The 18,877-nt window shown below is 40.4% G+C and overlaps 1 protein-coding gene across 1 annotated transcript in view; it reads left to right on the top strand.

Annotated features, from left to right (window-relative positions):
* Window positions 1-18,877, top strand: part of PLEKHA5 (pleckstrin homology domain containing A5) — a gene marked incomplete at its 5' end in the record, with an annotated part of 303,433 nt that overhangs the window by 96,874 nt on the left and 187,682 nt on the right.

The following is an 18,877-nucleotide window of genomic DNA, read 5'->3' as shown; positions in this document are numbered from 1 at the left end:
AGACATAGAGACAGAAAGCGAGAAATCACCCCCCAGGGGGGATGGTCACCCTGCAATCCCTTCTCCTCCATTCTCCTCTCGGGATCTTGGGCACGCACGTACACACACCTGGCGTGAGTTTTAAGCCACTGGGTCCGGGACGCGAACAGTGTTCGGCTACGTGGGAGTCCAGCGTCATAGCCATTATGCTAACTGCTGGTTCCCTTAAATTCATTTTTCTTTTTATTGGACAGTAACAAATTACTCTGCAGATTATAACATTGTTAGACTTCTGCACAAGACTCGTGCAAATATGTGTCTCTGATTTGGTGTCTGATGTGTGTCTCTGATTAGGGACCTTCTTTTTCATTGTGTAAACCCTGATTATATTCTTGCCATTTATATTGTATGTGTGTGTGTATACATATATTCTTGCCATTTATATTGTGTGTGTATACATATATAATTTGAAAATTTTCTGATTTTATTATTGACTATCAATGAATCAAAATTCTGCATTTTTTTCTTTTTTTTAAATTATTTTATTTAACTTTATTTATTTACTCATTTATTTTATTTCATTTTGACCAGAGAGGGACAGAACAAGAGAGAGAGAAAGTGAGAAAGCAAGCCACCAGGTCCAGGACTCAAACCATGTTTGACCATGTGGGAATCCAGTGCCCCTAACCATCACGCCACCTGTTGGCCCCTGCATTTTTTTCATAATGCCTTCTGAAGATATCAGGGTAAGAAAGCAGTAAAATATAGATAGGAATCATTTGTCAGCAATGTGTCAGGTCAGTACCTCCTGTCTGATTGTTACTGTGTTGTACAACACTAAGGAATGTCATCCATCCCAAAGAAGGAATAGTGGTGGTGATGGCAGTGGCTATTTATAACTTTTGGTTTATTTTTCCTTTTTAAGTTCCTTTTTCTTCTGCTCCACTCAGCCCTCCCTCCCTGGTTGATTAAACTTCTAGATTTTCATAAATACTTGACAATTATGATCTCGGGGGCTTCTAGTTGCTCAGTAGCTAACCATACTGACATAAAGTTTTATGTATATATCTGTGCTGCAAGGTACTCTTTGCCGACATACTGAGTCCCACTGGGAAAAAAAAATAATAATAAAAGTAAGATAACCTTAAACCTGATGAGTACATAAGCTGCTGGTGAAATGCACATACAAAGATTTAAGCAGTGGTTTTTTGGGGGAACCTTGTATAACTGATTCTATATTTAATCCTGCAGGTTAGGTATCATCTTAAAGTATTTGCAAAGGGTCACAATTAAAATCTTTTATTCCTTCTGCTAAACGAGTTTTCTTTTTATTCTTCATGGAAATGAAGATCGGATCTGTGTGCAGGCCTGTGACGAGCTGAACCTCTTTAGTCACCGAGAGTGTGGAGAAAACAGCCCATCTGAACCATGGTCATTAGTCACTTTCCTGTCCCCCAGAGATGTCTCAAACCTTTGATTACTTACCTCTAAATAATTATCCCACTTTTTTTTTTTTTATTCTAACAGACCACTGAATTATACCTGGGAAAGAAAACTAGGAACTACCAGGAACGAACTGCACTAGCTTGCTTTTCCTCTTCAACCCAAATCTGTCTATATCTCTACTCATTCTTCTTAACTCTTTCCTGCTTATTTCTGCTTTCTAAAACCAAGGGGTGAATTCTGACAGAATTCAGTGGGGAACTCAGTGGGGAAAGGATAATCTTTTCAACAAATGATGCAGTGATAATTGAATAGCAATATACAAAAAGAAAAGAAAGAAAAACCCATAATTCCTTACCACAGTCACATCATTCACCAAAATTGTGTGTTTATCTTGCCATTGTCTCTCTTGCTGGAGAGAGACAGAGAATGAAAGAGAGGAAAAGCGAGAAAGCACCTCCTTGGGAGATGATCACGCTGCAGTCCCTTCTCCATCCTCTAAATAATTGGGATTTGAGCATGCATGCATCCACACTTGGCATGTTTTTCAAGCTGCCAGGTCCAGGATTCAAACCACTTAGTTGCCAATGAGGGATCCAGCTACCTTAAGTACCACACTACTTAACTGGCCTACAAAATTATTTAAAAATAGAATATTGACATAAATGTAAAAACAAAACCTGTAAAATTTCTAGAAAAAGAGAAAATACAGTATTTGTGACCTTGGGTGTGACAACGAGTGCTTTGGTATGATACCAAAAAAATTCATGAGAAGAAAATTGTTATTTTGGATTGGATGAAAGTTGAACTTTTATTCTATGTAAGAAATTTAAGAGAATGAAAAGACAAATTACAAACTGGGAGAAAATATGAGCAAATCACAAATCTGTCCTTGAACTTGTATACAGAATATATAAAGAATTTTTACAGCTCATTAAGACAGACAAAGCAATTCAAAACGGCAACAATGTCAGATGTTTCACAAAGGATGATACACAGATAACCACTGAACACATGAAAAGATATTCAGTATCAGTAACAACAGATGGTGTAATTGTTATGTGCTGGACTCTCACATAGTCTACTGCGGTTTGAGTCCCCGACCTGGCAGCTTAAAACACACGCCGAGCACATGTGCATGTATGCCCAAAATCCAGACAGAAGAATGAAGGAGAAGGGATTGCTGTGTGGCCATCCCTCTGGTATGATTTCTTGCCTTTTTTCCTCTCTTTCTCTCGGTCTCTCCAGCTAGTGCATGAACCCTATAGCAAAAATCTCTCTAAAAAAATAAAAGATATTCAGTATTATTAGACATTAGATAATTCGCAGACTAAAACCACACTGGAAACCCACTAGAATGACTGTAATCAAAAATTGTCAACATCAAATATTGTGGGAAAAAAAAAAAAAAGGGACCAGCAGTTAGCGTAATGGCTATGTCGTTGGACTCCCGTGTAGTCGACCGAGGTTCGCGTCCTGGAACCAGTGGCTTAAAACTCACGCCTGGTGCGCGTGCGTGCGTGCCCAAGATCCCGAGAGAAGAATGGAGGAGAAGGGATTGTAGTGTGACCATCCCCTCTGGGGGGTGATTTCTCGCTTTCTGTCTCTCTGTCTCTGTCTGGCGAGCGCACACACCGTATAGTAAAAAAAAATATATTGTGAAGGTTGCAGAGAAATTGAAACTGTCTTACATCAATGACACAGCCACTTTGAAAGCAGTTGGCAGTTCCTAAAGAAGTTAATTATAAATGTGACCAAGCAGTTTTGCTCCTAAAGTATCTGCTCAAGGGGAAGGAAAACATGTCAGAACAAAGATTTATACTGAAGTGTTGATAGTAGCATATTCACAGTAGCCCAAACCTGGAGATAGCCCAGGTGTCCATCAATAAAGGAAACAGTTGACTGATAACATGGTACCACACGAATGAGCTTTAAAACCACAGTGCTACCTAAAAGAAGCCAGGCGCAGACACCGTACATTCTATGAGTCCATTTATATGAAACTTCACAAAAAGCAAATTATAGAAGCGGAGCATATCAGCAATTTCCTGGCACTAGGGTTGGATGTGGGGATTGACTGCAAGTGGGGCATGAGTTTTTTGTGGTGATGGTAATCTTATAAAATGATGTGGCAATGGTTGCACAGCTTTTATCAGTCTACAAAAAGTCATTGAACCGTATACTTACTGTAGGGGGGTTTTATGGAATGTAAATCATACCACAATAAAGCTCAATAAAATCTGAGTTAATTTCACCTGCCTGGGGTTTCTTACTTGCTCAATATAGGTTCTTCTCATCATGGTTATTCCCTCCCTCTTTCCACATTTCCTTAGCTATTGAAAAGCTTTTTGGGGGCCGGCAGGTGGAGTGGTGGTTAAGATGCTGGACTCCCACATAGCTGACCACAGTTCAAGTCCCAGACCTGGAGGCTTGCTTTCTCACTTTCCCTCTCTCTCTCTGGTCAGATTGAAAAATAATAATAAATAAAATTAAGCAATTTTTTTAAAAAAAGAAAACCTATTTAGATAATTTGACCTTCATCTAGATAATGAGTTTTAGAATCCCAAATCTGGGTCTGCATTCCAGCTCTGCTCACTTTTCTATGTGACACTGGGATAAGCATCAGGGCCTTGGTCTCCAGATCCACAAAACAGAGTAATAGGATCTGTTGCATAGGGATTTGGTCAGTGAAATCAGATATTTCCAACAGTCTAAAAATGCTAGCTGTTATTTATTGCCTTAAAAAAAAAAAAAAAACAGATTTGATAGAGGGCCAGCAGATAGCATGGAGGTTGGGGCACTTGATGTGGCTGACTACACACTTTGAGTCCTGGAACCAGTGGCTTGAAAATCTTGTAGGTGCATGTGCATATACATGCCCCAAATCCTGAGAGGAGACTAAAAGAAAGGGGATTGTGGTGTGACCATCCCCCTTGGGAGTGATTTCTCATTCTCCCTCTCTCTCTGAGGAGTGCACCTGCCCTATAGCAAAACTAAAAACAAGAAGAAAAGGGCTTAAGTAGTTGAGAGACAGTGTGTTGAGTGGCTGTGGTGATTCAGAACACAGATACTAGAATCAGACTGTAGAGACTGATACCACACCTCTGTGAACTTGGGTGAGACAATTAACGTGCTTTACCTTCATTTTCTAATTTTTACTTACTTTTTTTGTTTGTTTTGCCAGAGGGCATGTGTACTCAACAGGCACGCTCGCCCACACAGAAAGAGAGAGGAGGAGAAGGAGAAAGCACCTCCTCCCAAGGGGGCATGGTCATTGTGTCATTGCCTCCATCATTTCTCCATCCTCTCAGGATTTGGAGCACACATACATATGTGTCTGGTGTGTTTTCAGGCCACAGGGACTGGATTCAAACTGCATTGAGCTACGTGGGATCCAGCTTCCTTAACCACGAGGATACAAGACCAGCCCAGTCTATGACATAAGGTTATTGAAAGGGTATATAATAATCCATACTAGGTTTTTAGCACACTGCCTGACAGAAGTAAACACTGGACGGAACAGACGGTCATTACTAAGCCCTTCTGCAGGACTCGGCCTTCTCTAAGCTCATTTTGACCCCACAGCACTGTTACAGCAGTTTTCACAAGGGTTGTCATGGCATCCAGTGGATAAATCAGCTCACCTCTTCAGTTGTTTCTGTACTTGACCGTTCTGTCCTTGGTACGGTGGCTTGTCATTTGCTTCCTCGCTGTCCTCGGTGTTACTCCTAAGGAGCAGTTCTGCCCTCCTGGTCTTTCTCAGGCTCTTTTTCTGGCCTGTGTCCTCCCTACCCTCAGAAGCAGGTAGCCTCTAGTTTCATCTGCTTGTCTTCTTATTCTGTGGATTGGAACCTTTGACCCTGATACTATTTTTGAATCCCAAGTGTCTATTTTCTTCTTCCTATACTAGATATCGCCAGGTGTCTGTCTAAACTGAAACTGGACTTACCCTTATGCCTGAATTTTGTATGGGTATTCTCTGCCTTACTGATTAGCCTTGCTCCACCCAGGAACCGTATAGGTATGCTCTCCATTTTCATCTTTTTGATCTCTGCATTCAGTTTGCCACCACAGCCCACTAGTTGTCTTTGAAAGCTCTCAAACTTGTTATTTCCTTTCCAGTCTTTGTACTGCCTTAGAATCCTCCTTTAAATCTCTTGCTTCTAATCAGTTACCCAGCCATTTGTTTCCTCCCCATCTATTTTCTATACAGTGCTATTCAGAATTACCTTTGAAAATATAAAAAGGATCATGTCATTGCAGTATTTAAAAATACTCATGTCTCTGAAGTGCTTGCCAGGGATAAGTTTATTCATTCATTTATTCAGTAAACTCTAGGTTGACTTTAAAATCCTTTTAGACATCAGCCATGTTCCTTGCCAGGCTTCTCTGTCTTGCTGCCCTCCCGTGCCCTCAGCACTCTGGAACTGCCTTTCCTCGCCTGTCACACAGTTGCCCTGGCTTTGTACCCTGCCCACCTGGTTCCTTTCCTTCCTCTTACTGAAGTATTCATCCTCCTCTTTGTAGGTGAAAGCCTCATTCAATCTTTATGTCAATCCTGCTCATGGGGCTGGCAGGTGGCATGGTGGTTAAAGGCACTGGACTCCCACATGGCCGACTGTGGTTTGAGTCCCAGACCTGGTTGCTTGCTTTCTCACTTTCCCTCTATCTCTCTTTCTGTCTCTCTCACTTACTCTGTCCCTCACTGGTCAAATAAATAAACAAATAAATGAAGTTAAATAAAATAATTATTTTTTAAGAATTTAAATAAATAAATAAAGTTAAATAAAATCATTCTTTTGGGAATTTGACCAGAGAGGGACAGAGTGAGAGAGGGGAGGGAAGAATGAGAAAGCAAGCTGCCAGGTCCAGGACTTGAACCATGGTTGGCCATGTGGTAGTCCAGTGCCCTTAACTACCACACCACCTACTGGCACAAATAAAATAATTATTTTTTAAAAATGCTGCTCTGGGACCAGCAGTTAGCGTAATGGCTATGTCGCTGGACTCCCATGTAGTCGACAGCAGTTCAAGTCCCGGACCCGGTGGCTTAAACTCACGCTGGGTACACGTGTGTGCATGCCCAGGATCCCGAGAGGAGAATGGAGGACAAGGGATTGTGGCGTGGCCATCCCCCCAGGGGGTGATTTCTCACTTTCTGTCTCTCTGTCTTTCTAGCAAGCGCACGTGCCACACATGCCCTATAGCAAAAACCTCTCAAGAAAAAAAGAAAAAAAAAATCCTGCTCCTATCCTGACCTATGACCTGCCCCCATCCAAATTATTCGTATCTTACCTCCTTTCCAGCTTCCTGAAATTGTGCTTTGATGTTTGGTTCATGTGCCCATCTTTCCCTGGAACTACTAAGCACCTGAGCAGTGACTCTTAACCAGCAGAATCTTAAATGTAGGCAACTTCTCCAAAATGTTTAGCCCCACATTGATAAGTCACCTGAAAACATCCCTGGACTTTACGTGTGTGTGTGTGTGTGTGTGTGTGTGTGTGTGTGTGTGTTTTCCAGCTACCCAGTGATTTTGATGTAACCCTATGGTAAACAAAACGATAACAAATTGCAGAATAAGACTCAGTCAATGCAGTATACAACAGCATGAGCATAGCATAAGCTGTGAACTCTGGGTGACAGCGATTTCTCAGTGTCTGTTCTTCAGTTGTAACAAGTACACTATGCTGGTGGAGAGGCCATACATGTGTGGGAAGAAAGAGAGTCTGGGAAATTTTTTAATCTCCTACTCTGTTTTGTTTTGGACCTGAAACCACTCTAAAATATAGTCCATTTAATAAAATAAAATAAAACCATGACAGAAAATCCCATTGTACTCATATCTGTCCTAGTTTCTCCTACTCTCTTCCTTTGGTTAGGTGTTGAATGAAAGCCCTGGTGGGAAAATGCTTCCATCCTTGCATGTACCTGCACTGAAATGCATTAGAGCCGTTTAGCCTTAGAGGATACTTGGTCGGTGATATCTTTGGTTGAATTTTTAAACTTCCGTCCTTACTGGGGTAACATTTAGAAAACACATTAGGTTTTGCTGCTGGGGAAAAAGGGTAAACCAAGTGAATTAAAGAACGAGTGATGAGATAAAAATTCTTCAAAAAACAACAGATCCTCCAATCTGAAAGGGTACATATAATTGTGTAGTGAGCTCAATTTTAAATCAGAATGCTTAAGCTGAAGAGAGAGAGAAAAGTAGTGTGTTAAAGAGCAATGAAATAATACGGAAAATTTTAAAAAATGAATTTGTAAAGAATGATACTTTGCCCATATGGCAAGAATTAATGCCTCTCTCACCTGTCCTTATTTAAGTGTTTATGTGACTATCTCTTCCTTAAAGTCCTGGCTCTGCTGTCTAACACATACCTTAACTCTTTAGTTGTCCTGGGTGCAGAATCTACTTCCAAATTCCATTCTGGAATAATCAGCTTTATCTCATTTTCTCTCTCCCTAGTGTTGACAGCCTTCGCCTTCCGTTATTCACACGGCCGGTGCCACAAGTCCTCTAGTCCCGGGGTCCTCTCCTGCCTCTCTCTTGGCCTCCAGCCTGGCTGCTTTTTCCTCCTTTCTCACTTTTCTGGTCTAGACTCTTAGTATTTATCTAGATGTTTCATAAAGTTCACACTCTGACAAAAACTTTAGCCATTTCCCGCAATAGAAGAATGTGTTTTCTCCTTCCTGTAAATTCCAGAACAATAAAATACTTATCTTTTGCGTAATACTTACAGTAGTTATATGTACTCTTGCTTCATCATCCCTATTAGTTGAGTTTTTTGTTTTTTTTTTTTTAAGAGGTTACATCTCCCTGGAGTGGGTAGGTAGGGCGGGAGACAGACAGTGAGAAAGAAAGTGAGAAATCACCTGGGGGGGGGGGGGGGGTGGCCATGCACAATCCCTTCTCCTCCATTCTCCTCCCGGGATCTTGGGTGTGCGCTCTCGCTCGCTCGCTCTCTCTCTCGCTCTCTCTCTCTCTCTCGCTGTCTCTCTCTCTCTCTCATGTACGCATCTGTACTACTACTGATGTACTACGCCCCCTGCTGGCCCCTATTGAGCTTAAAAACATTGACAGCCATACTGGTTTTTGTTTCCACTGTGCATCGCCATGTATCATGCCTCACATACAAGGTGTTTTCAATACATATTTATAGATCACAATTAAGTTTTTCATTTGTTTTTGTAAGTTTTGCCTCCTCATTCAGGGACTGTAGTTTTCCTTGAGAATGTCAGGTGATTTCCTCTTTCTAAAGCACTCCCACCCTGACGCATACAGTGCTTAGGCTTAACAATACATGGATATGTGCATAATGACCCTTCTTGATCTGTCCTATGACTCTCAGAATCTGCTTTTATTCTAGCAGTGCTCTTTTCCTGAGCTTTGTCATTAGAGAGAGAACGCGTAGCATGCAGAATCCACACATAGCATTAGACTGCCTAGAGTACATGGGCAGTTAGAAAGCTAAAGAAAATGTGTGTTGATAATTTTCTTTGAATGTAATACTTTTTTTTTTCTTTTACTTCCTGGCAACGTATGAGAATTAGATGTAGTTCCATAAATTGTTCTCTAATTTTTTTTTGATTCCTTAATTTTAGATTCATGACCTCTCTGAACCTTTTAATGACCCTGTCCTACTATCACTGTAGAGACTTATCTTAACTTCTGCCATGGGATTTGCTCATTTTCTGTGTCTTCGTCCTTTCCCTAACATGTTAATAAGAGGAGTAGGGGAGGACCAATGTGAGGGTATTATTCTCAAAAACAAGACATTTGTGTGCTCGGGTGATTACAGTGGGGAGGTGATAGACCTGACTGGGATGGGCTGTGCGGAAGGACCTACCTGTACATGGAGTCAGCCCGTTCTGTCAGTGGCTAGCTCTCCTGGGCTTGGTGCGTGTCAAGTGTGCACACACTTCCTACTTTCGCTTGTCTGCCCGAGGGGGAAATGAGAAGTAGATGTGAGAGAGTTGTCTGGTTGGTTTAGGTGGGTCGTGCTAGATCTCTTTTTATGGAAGATTGAAATAGGGCAAAGGTAAGTTCCTTGACCATATTCCTATCTTTCAGAACTTCATGGCCTTTGCAGCAATGTACTCAACAAACCAGCCGAATTGTTTATTTGATAACCTATGTAGACTACTTGGTGGATTACGTGGCACTTCTGTAAAACTTGTTGAAAGTGCCAAAATTTGTAAATGATCCTGTTTTACAGGTTTTCAATATTTGGGTGAGGTCTGTTGTGTAAACATATCATTATAATCTATGTACTCTATTATATATAATCTATATGTGAGAAAGCCTATCACCATAGTTTGAAGATAGCAGACTTTTTTCTTTCTTTCTTTTTAATGAGAGAAGTGGTGTATTTCTTGACAGTGTCCACGATCCTCTGCCCCATCCTCCCAGTTAGCTAGGGCCACAGGTATGTACAACAGGTATGTAAAACCATGCCTGGCCTGTTACAGGTTGGGCCAGAACTGAACCCAGGCCTCTTCCGACTTAAACCATCTCCTGCTTACACCACCACAGCTAGGCCACTGAACATTTTTAATAAAGGCTCTGATTGCTTCCATTTACTACTTTACCAATATTGCAGAAGAGAAATTAGAATACCACTGCATAATTGGCCAATTACTTTATTTGGTGAAGTGGCACAAAAACCATAGCAACAGGTTCAAAAGTAAAAGTGTGGATAGACTCAGTGGTGGTGATGTGCTCATAAAGGTGCTCTGCTCCACAGCGGAGACCGCACGGGAGGCCCAGATCAGGGCTCAGTTCACCTTAAGAGCAGGGCTCAGGGGCACATACCAGGCAGCACGGTGAGAGCCTGTCAGGAGGAGACAGGCATGGAGGCCTGCACTTGTAGCCCCATGCACTTTTTTTTTTTTTTTTGAGAGGTTTTTGCTATAGGGCGCATGCACTCGCCAGAAAGGCAGAGACAGAGAGATAGAAAGCGAGAAATAACCCCCAGGGGGGATGGCCACGCTGCAGTCCCTTCTCCTCTGGTCTTCTCTTGGGATCTTGGGCATGCACGCACACGTGCCCAGTGTGAGTTTAAGTCATCAGGTCCGGGACTCAAACCACAGTAGGCTACATGGGAGTTCAGCGACATAGCTATTACATTAACTGCTGGTCCCTAGCCCCATATACTTTTGCAGCTAAGGCAGAAGGGACCCCAACAGAGCAAGACGCTATCTTTTAAAAAAAAAAATGTACGTGACTGTCTCTGGCAGCTTGAAAAACACATCAGGGTTATGTGTGTGCATGCCCTGGATCCTGCCTTGAGGGGGGGTTCTCTTTTTCATACATTCCCACCCCTCTTTTTACCTCTCCAAACATAACCACCCTTTGGCAATTAATTTTTTTTAATTACTTGAAAAAATGTGAAGCTCAAGGTTGAGTTGTTCTGGGACAAAAATGTCTGAACCCCATGGGTAATACTTCCGTGACTTGTAGCCCCATGCACTTTTTTTTTTTTTTTTGAGAGGTTTTTGCTATAGGGCGCATGCACTCGCCAGAAAGGCAGAGACAGAGAGATAGAAAGCGAGAAATAACCCCCAGGGGGGATGGCCACGCTGCAGTCCCTTCTCCTCTGGTCTTCTCTTGGGATCTTGGGCATGCACGCACACGTGCCCAGTGTGAGTTTAAGTCATCAGGTCCGGGACTCAAACCACAGTAGGCTACATGGGAGTTCAGCGACATAGCTATTACATTAACTGCTGGTCCCTAGCCCCATATACTTTTGCAGCTAAGGCAGAAGGGACCCCAACAGAGCAAGACGCTATCTTTTAAAAAAAAAAATGTACGTGACTGTCTCTGGCAGCTTGAAAAACACATCAGGGTTATGTGTGTGCATGCCCTGGATCCTGCCTTGAGGGGGGGTTCTCTTTTTCATACATTCCCACCCCTCTTTTTACCTCTCCAAACATAACCACCCTTTGGCAATTAATTTTTTTTAATTACTTGAAAAAATGTGAAATATGGGTGGTTTATATCTTGTTTAATTTGTCGATTTGGTCACATCACATTTGGGATCCTATCCTGTATGTCTTGAAACTTCCAGTTTATTCTAGCATTTTGGGATACTTACATCGACATCTTTAATTAGAGATTGAAACCTAAGGACTTCTTCTAATAAAAGTGTAGAAATAATCGTTTCCAGACACAGAAAGGTAAATGGACCACAAAAATCACGATGTTAGAAACAAATCGGTTATCATTTGGATGTCCTGTTTGGCTTATTGCAGTTAATTTGCAGCTTTCTGAGTTTGTTGGGAAGTAGGTCATCACATGCCGAGATGAAATTCCAAGTCATTTAAATTAGATACTGAGCATGCTCATACAAAGTACTTACTCTCCGAGGTTGCAGTGTCAGTTAGTGGAAAGAACAGAAAAGAGATCACGGATGCCCTTTTGTCATCCTTCTGTCACAAAGCTTATATTTGCCTTGAGAAATTGGAAGCCTGAGACAGGGAAAAGAATACGGGATTCTAGCAAAAGGCTATTGGGTGAGTTAATTAGTTCTTTTCTTCTATTTTGTTTATTCCTAACAAAGCTAGGTCTTTACTTAATATCTGCTGCTTATTTTGTACGAAGCTGAGCTTTATATAGCAAGTAACTTGGCTGAGATTGGGAAAAAATTGTTTCTGCAGTCTAAATCTTTTTCTTTGAAATATTTCTAGCACATTTCTGAGGTGACAAGTTCATAAATTGCTATGATGATACTCCTTCATGTTCTCCACAAATTTCATTTTCTTACTTGTGCTGAATAATGCTGACAGAACTGTGTGCCGGTAGACTTTAGGGTTTGTCTGTTTGGGTAGTTTGGCATTTTTTTTCTTGTGTTTTAATGAAATGTCATTTTTGTTTTCACCTTTCTAGATTATATGTACTAAAGTAATACGTAAGACTTATTTAGCATAAGATCAATAATTGTTTTAAATGAAAGGGTTTATTTCAGTAAAATGTACATGTTAAAGAGATGGTTCAAAAAACAAAAGTTCTCTTTGTAATACAATTCAATGTTTTAAAATAACTCTAAAATGGGATGAGATTGATAACACCTTGTTAAGATACAAAGTGTTAACAATTGTTGGGCTTCATATTAAGAATTGGTTCTATTTTTAGTCACTGAACTACCTGCTGTAGTGTTGGGAGCACACCGGCAGCTTTACCCTTTAGGGCCCTTGCTTCTTCTGAACTCACAGTATGGTGATTGCTAGGAAGGAAAATTACTGAAATGTTCTGTGATTATTATTTTGTGTGTTGATTCGTTATCATGAAGTCAAAATGGGGATATTTTTCTGCATGTTTTTCATAATGTCATATTTAAAATCTATAAGTTTCATAAGGAACATGATTTTGATTATATACTCTAAATAGATAAACTTGGCAACTAACTCTTCTGGGTATTCTCCTGCAAATTAAAATTTCATCATTCCACTTGAGGTACACTTTTCTTGCTGTTGTTTTTAAGATTCGAAGAGAAAGCATCGAATTAGCATATTTATTTCCTTGGGGGGCAATCAGGTTTGTGTACATAAAATGTCAGGTAGGGAAATGAGGCATAGAAGGTGCCTGAAAGAGTTCTATAAAAGGGATGCAGGGGTAGGGGGAAGAGGAAACTGAAAGCTTAGTACCTTCAAATGCCAGGCAATTATGTGATGCTTTCCTGAAATATCTTTATTTTGTGAACTGCCCCCACTATGCCATTTTCCAGGATTGGCATATGTGAAGGAGGTGGGTGTGTGCTTGAGCTTGTATATTCGTGAAAAGGGAGGGTTAACGATGAAGGATGGAAACCAGGTGACAATGCTCAAGAAATCCTTTCTCACTCAATACTGACTCACTTGTGTGACCTTGGCATCATGTGTACCCTGTTTGTTGGCACTTATTTTTAGTAGACTACTTGGTCATGGCAGTAGGAGGTTCACTTAAGGTTTTTACAGTAATAAGGTTATTTTGTGGACTGTAGCAAAGATTCACGAGGGCTGTAAATCATTTACGCAGAGGTACTGTAGAGAGAAAATAAGCGTTGCTTTTACAAAGCAGTTTTCTCTTTGAATTAAAATATTTCAAACACGTAAAATGCTTTTTTTTCAAGTTTTTGAAACTAATCTGTCAGAAATACATACTCTCTCTATATTATATATGAGATGACAGATGTGATTTTAACCATTTCTTTCCATATATAGGCTGTATAATCATGACCTTTTCATGGCAGTATTGTACCTCACACTGTTGTTTATGTGTTTGGTCCTGCTTACCTCTAATCATAGATTTTCATAGATCTTCAATAGAAGATAAGTTGGTAATCTGTCAAAGAAAAACATGAAGGAGTAGTCCATGGAGAAAATGAAAGAAGAGGAGTATGGGAAAAAAAATTCTTATGACAAGCATTTCTGGTTTCTAGAGATTAAGCATACACCTGTATATTAGGTCATTTCATGGGAAATGCATCATGACTTTTCAATGACCCAATAGTTTGTTCATTTCCAGATCATTAGGTTGATCTATTCACTCTTATTTAACTTAGCATCTACCAATTAAAGAGCATTTACTTCCCTAACTTTTATGGTGTTCGATAGTATTTGAAGATCCTAAGTGATGTTACATGAAAATAGAGTCTGTGGTCAAGTAAGTTTAGGAAATAACAGGCAGTAAGGCCTTGTTTATATTAGAACTTCTTGGCCTTTACATCTTATCTAGAACTTTTCTCTGGAACTTAATTTCCCTTTAATATGGTTTACTTTTCAAAAGAAAGAATCATACTGCATAACAGTAGCCATTTGGCAAACATTGTAATGATTCTAAATATGAACTGTCATATTGAAATATCTGGATAAGTAAAAGAAGAGTTAGGGATTTAACTTTTATCTTGTATGTATGTATGAAGGGATTTATGATAAGAATTACAGTTACAAGAACAGAAAGTCCCATAATAAGCTGTCTCCATGGTGGAGAAAATGTTGAAAGACTCGGAGGTAGGAAACTGGTACATTATCAGTCCAAGGCTGAAGGGGGCTGGGGCTCCTGGGAAGCGTTGGTATGAGTCTAGAGTCCAAAGGCCAAGAACCAGGAAGAATAAATACAGCAAAGGGCTTCTCACATTACAGGGATAGGGCAGGCAGGTGTGCGGGAGTAGGGCATACAGCATGCTTTAGAAGAAATCGTTTGGGGGAAAGAAACAACCCCTAAGGAAACTTGCTGTTTGTCCCTCCAAGGCTTCCACCAGATTGGATGTTGCCTGCCCACATGAAGGCCAGGTTTTCCTCTCTCAACCCATGGATTCACACACCAGTCTTACCTGACACTGACAACATTCTCACAGACATACCCAGAAACAGTGTTTCACCAGCCATCCAGGTCACCTTCAGTCTAGTCAACCTGAGACCCCAAATTAACCATCACACAGGTGTAGTATATAAAGTGTAGGATTGGTAAATAAAGCTAATTTATTTTTTTATTTTTTTGGAGAGGTTTTTGCCATAGGGGGCGTGTGTTCGCCAGACAAACAGAGACAGAGAGACAGAAAGTGAGAAATCATCCCCCAGGGTGGATGGCCACGCCGCAATCTCTTCTCCGTTCTCCTCTCAGGATCTTGGGCACGCATGCACATGTGCCCGGCGTGAGTTTTAAGCCACCGGGTCCGGGACTCAAACTGCGGTTGACTACATGGGAGTCCAGCGACACAGCCATTACGCTAACTGCTGGTCTCAAAATAATTTATTTTTGAAAGTCCTTAGGGGAATGTACAGTGTACTAGGAATATAGGCAATGATTAGTACATGGGACATTTGTGATAAAACAGTGACCAAGTAAAAATTTTCTTAATTCTCACAAGTTTCCATTCACTCTCTTACTATTACTATTAAATTACTTTAGTGGAGAAACAGATTAATTTTAAAGATTTGTGGTGGGGGGCTGGCAGGTGACGTGATTAAGAGTGCTGGACTCCCACATGACTGACCATGGTTCAAGTCCTGGACCTGGTGGCTTGCTTTCTCTCTTTCTCTCCCCCACCCCCCACCCCCCAGTTAAAATAAGTAAAGTTAAATAAAATAATTATTTTTTTTAAAAGTAAAAAATTTAAAAAAGATTTGTGGTGGGAAGCAAATGGTATTTGTCATCTGGTAGATTTGGGTTCTATTATAATCTTGCTTCTCCCATTCATGACTTTAGACAAGTATTTTCATTTCTCTATTCTTTTTTTTCAACTGTAAACAAAAATGTCTCTTTTTTTTTTAGATTTGTGAGTAAATTTTATGTGGAAAACTTAGTCACAAAGGTGTTTAATAAATGTCTCTTTAATTTCATTTCCAAGCAATCGTGTATTTTCTGTATTATTATTATTTTTTTTTTTTTCAAAATATCACCTGTCCTATCTGAACTACCAAACTCATGAAAGCATACTGGAAGATAAAAAGCACAAAATCAACCCCCAAAGGTGATGAGCACACTACAATCCCTTCTCCATTCCCATCTCAAGATTTGGGGCACACGCATACACGCCTGGTGTGAGCTTCAAGCTGCCGGGTCCAAAACTCAAACCATGGTCAGCTACATGGGAGTTCAGCTGTGTAACTATTACGCCATCTGCTGATCTCTAGTTTTCATGTTTTTATAGTATGGTTCACCCTTGAACAAAGTTCACCCTTGAACACAGTCTAAAATCCACACGTAACCATTAGCTCAGCTTAAACATAATTCTAACAGCCTACTCCTGCTAAAGCAGAGTGTAAAGAAAGCACACGACCCCAGTTTGAATCCTGCCACCCAACATTGGAACAAGACAGCAGCCATCCCCTCCTGATCCAGTTTGCTTTCTGCTGCTTGAGCCATGCCTTGACCCCTGCAGTGCCCGAGCAAATTCAGAAGCACTACCCCACCTCTGCCACCCTTGTGGTACCAGTAACCAGTCATCTCCAGAGACAGATGAAGGCAGATCCCCAAGTCCACTTTGGAGATGTTTCCACGGCAAGGGAAAAGATGACAAGGACCATGCCTGCATGGAAGAGCTCCAGGTAGCGGTCAGACATCACCTGGGACCACAGCGAACTGAGGGGTTTGAGAGCACCCCCAAGAGCACAGGGACCCAGGAGTCCTGCCTACCTGGGTGACAGCCACAGAAGTGAGGTCAAGGCGAGGTCCCTCTGGGACAACACAGAAGCTACAGAATCCATCTCTAAATATTGAGAAAGGGCAGTGAGGAGCCCAGCGCAGAGGGACCCTCAGTCATAGACCACTGTTGGATTCCCAGGGCACCCACTTGTCCTAAGAAAGAGAAGCTGGTATTCTGGAATCAAAACTGCAGGTTGGGATGCAAGGATACAAAATTTAACTCTTATTTCTTCACTTTTGGGGGCAATATCTTGTTTTTGATGTTAAGTCAAAAAGGAAAATGATTCATGTATAAGTGGATCCCTACAGCTCAAGTCCATGTTGGTCAAGATGGTGTGTTTAAGTCTAAAATCTGCTTTGTAAAGATAGAAAACTACATTCAGAATGCAGGGTCTGTAACTTTTTAATACAGATGGAAATCTTCCCCTAGTCATCATTTACATGGATAATTTCCAACAGAAGAGGTTTAGGTTTAAGAATCGAGATCTCCAAGTCTTCCTGATACCTGGCAGACAGTTTGTCTGCCGTCTAAGTATACATCTTTGGTTTCTTTTCTAGTTCCAATCAATTATGTTATGAGGGCGCTTTTTTTTTTTCCTGTCAAAAAGTAGCTATGTTTGGGATATAAGCATAAATTTTCCTTGAAGCTATACTTTTTCCTTGAGAATAAATCTCTGAAATTACAGTTTAAGTCAATGAGAAAGTGTGATTTGTCTGCTATAAGCAATTTCGTAAGTATATCAGAAACTTATCTTTCCTTTGAGGACAAGTTGCTAGTGGCAAGAAAGGGAGAATTGAAGCATTTTAACATCTAGCCAGCAGTATTCGTCTGGGAGATGGATAACTTAATCTTAGGAAGTAGTGCAAAAATCTTTCTATATAAACAGTGGGAATTGTAAAGCCACGGCTGTGACCGGCAGGAAACTTAATCAGAATATCGGCTCCCTGCTTGGTTGAAGGCACTTCATTTTCACCACCTTTTCTCCCCTTCTCTAAAGAGTTAATGAAGAAGGAGAGTTGTTTTATGTTTATAGACTTGACTGTTTATAAATACTAGCGATGACATTCCGAAGAATCATTGATGTCATTTTAATTAGCATGAAGCTTAGCACATTAGGTCTTTCTGGGAGGAAGGCTTAGTTTTACCTACCCCTTTCCCCCCCGATACTTAAGAATTATAAACTAAGTATTGTAGACGATAATACAGACATACAATGTTTTTGATGTTAAGTCAAAAAGGAAAATGATTCATGTATAAGTGGATCCCTACAGCTCAAGTCCATGTTGGTCAAGATGGTGTGTTTAAGTCTAAAATCTGCTTTGTAAAGATAGAAAACTACATTCAGAATGCAGGGTCTGTAACTTTTTAATACAGATGGAAATCTTCCCCTAGTCATCATTTACATGGATAATTTCCAACAGAAGAGGTTTAGGTTTAAGAATCGAGATCTCCAAGTCTTCCTGATACCTGGCAGACAGTTTGTCTGCCGTCTAAGTATACATCTTTGGTTTCTTTTCTAGTTCCAATCAATTATGTTATGAGGGCGCTTTTTTTTTTTCCTGTCAAAAAGTAGCTATGTTTGGGATATAAGCATAAATTTTCCTTGAAGCTATACTTTTTCCTTGAGAATAAATCTCTGAAATTACAGTTTAAGTCAATGAGAAAGTGTGATTTGTCTGCTATAAGCAATTTCGTAAGTATATCAGAAACTTATCTTTCCTTTGAGGACAAGTTGCTAGTGGCAAGAAAGGGAGAATTGAAGCATTTTAACATCTAGCCAGCAGTATTCGTCTGGGAGATGGATAACTTAATCTTAGGAAGTAGTGCAAAAATCTTTCTATATAAACAGTGGGAATTGTAAAGCCACGGCTGTGACCGGCAGGAAACTTAATCAGAATATCGGCTCCCTGCTTGGTTGAAGGCACTTCATTTTCACCACCTTTTCTCCCCTTCTCTAAAGAGTTAATGAAGAAGGAGAGTTGTTTTATGTTTATAGACTTGACTGTTTATAAATACTAGCGATGACATTCCGAAGAATCATTGATGTCATTTTAATTAGCATGAAGCTTAGCACATTAGGTCTTTCTGGGAGGAAGGCTTAGTTTTACCTACCCCTTTCCCCCCCCGATACTTAAGAATTATAAACTAAGTATTGTAGACGATAATACAGACATACAAACCATAGGAATAAGAAAACCCATAAAACTTACTATCTAACATAAGAAAAAAAGGGGTAAAAAAAATGCTAGGACATGTAAAACTTGTTCTGCACGTGAACCATTGTAGCTACTGTATTATACATTTCAGTTATTTCTATTGATGGGTAGCAG

The sequence above is a fragment of the Tupaia chinensis genome, unplaced genomic scaffold (genome assembly GCF_000334495.1).
Source record: "Tupaia chinensis unplaced genomic scaffold, TupChi_1.0 Scaffold000434_1, whole genome shotgun sequence".
Lineage (NCBI taxonomy): Eukaryota > Metazoa > Chordata > Mammalia > Scandentia > Tupaiidae > Tupaia > Tupaia belangeri.
This window is presented reverse-complemented; position numbering and strand designations above follow the sequence as displayed.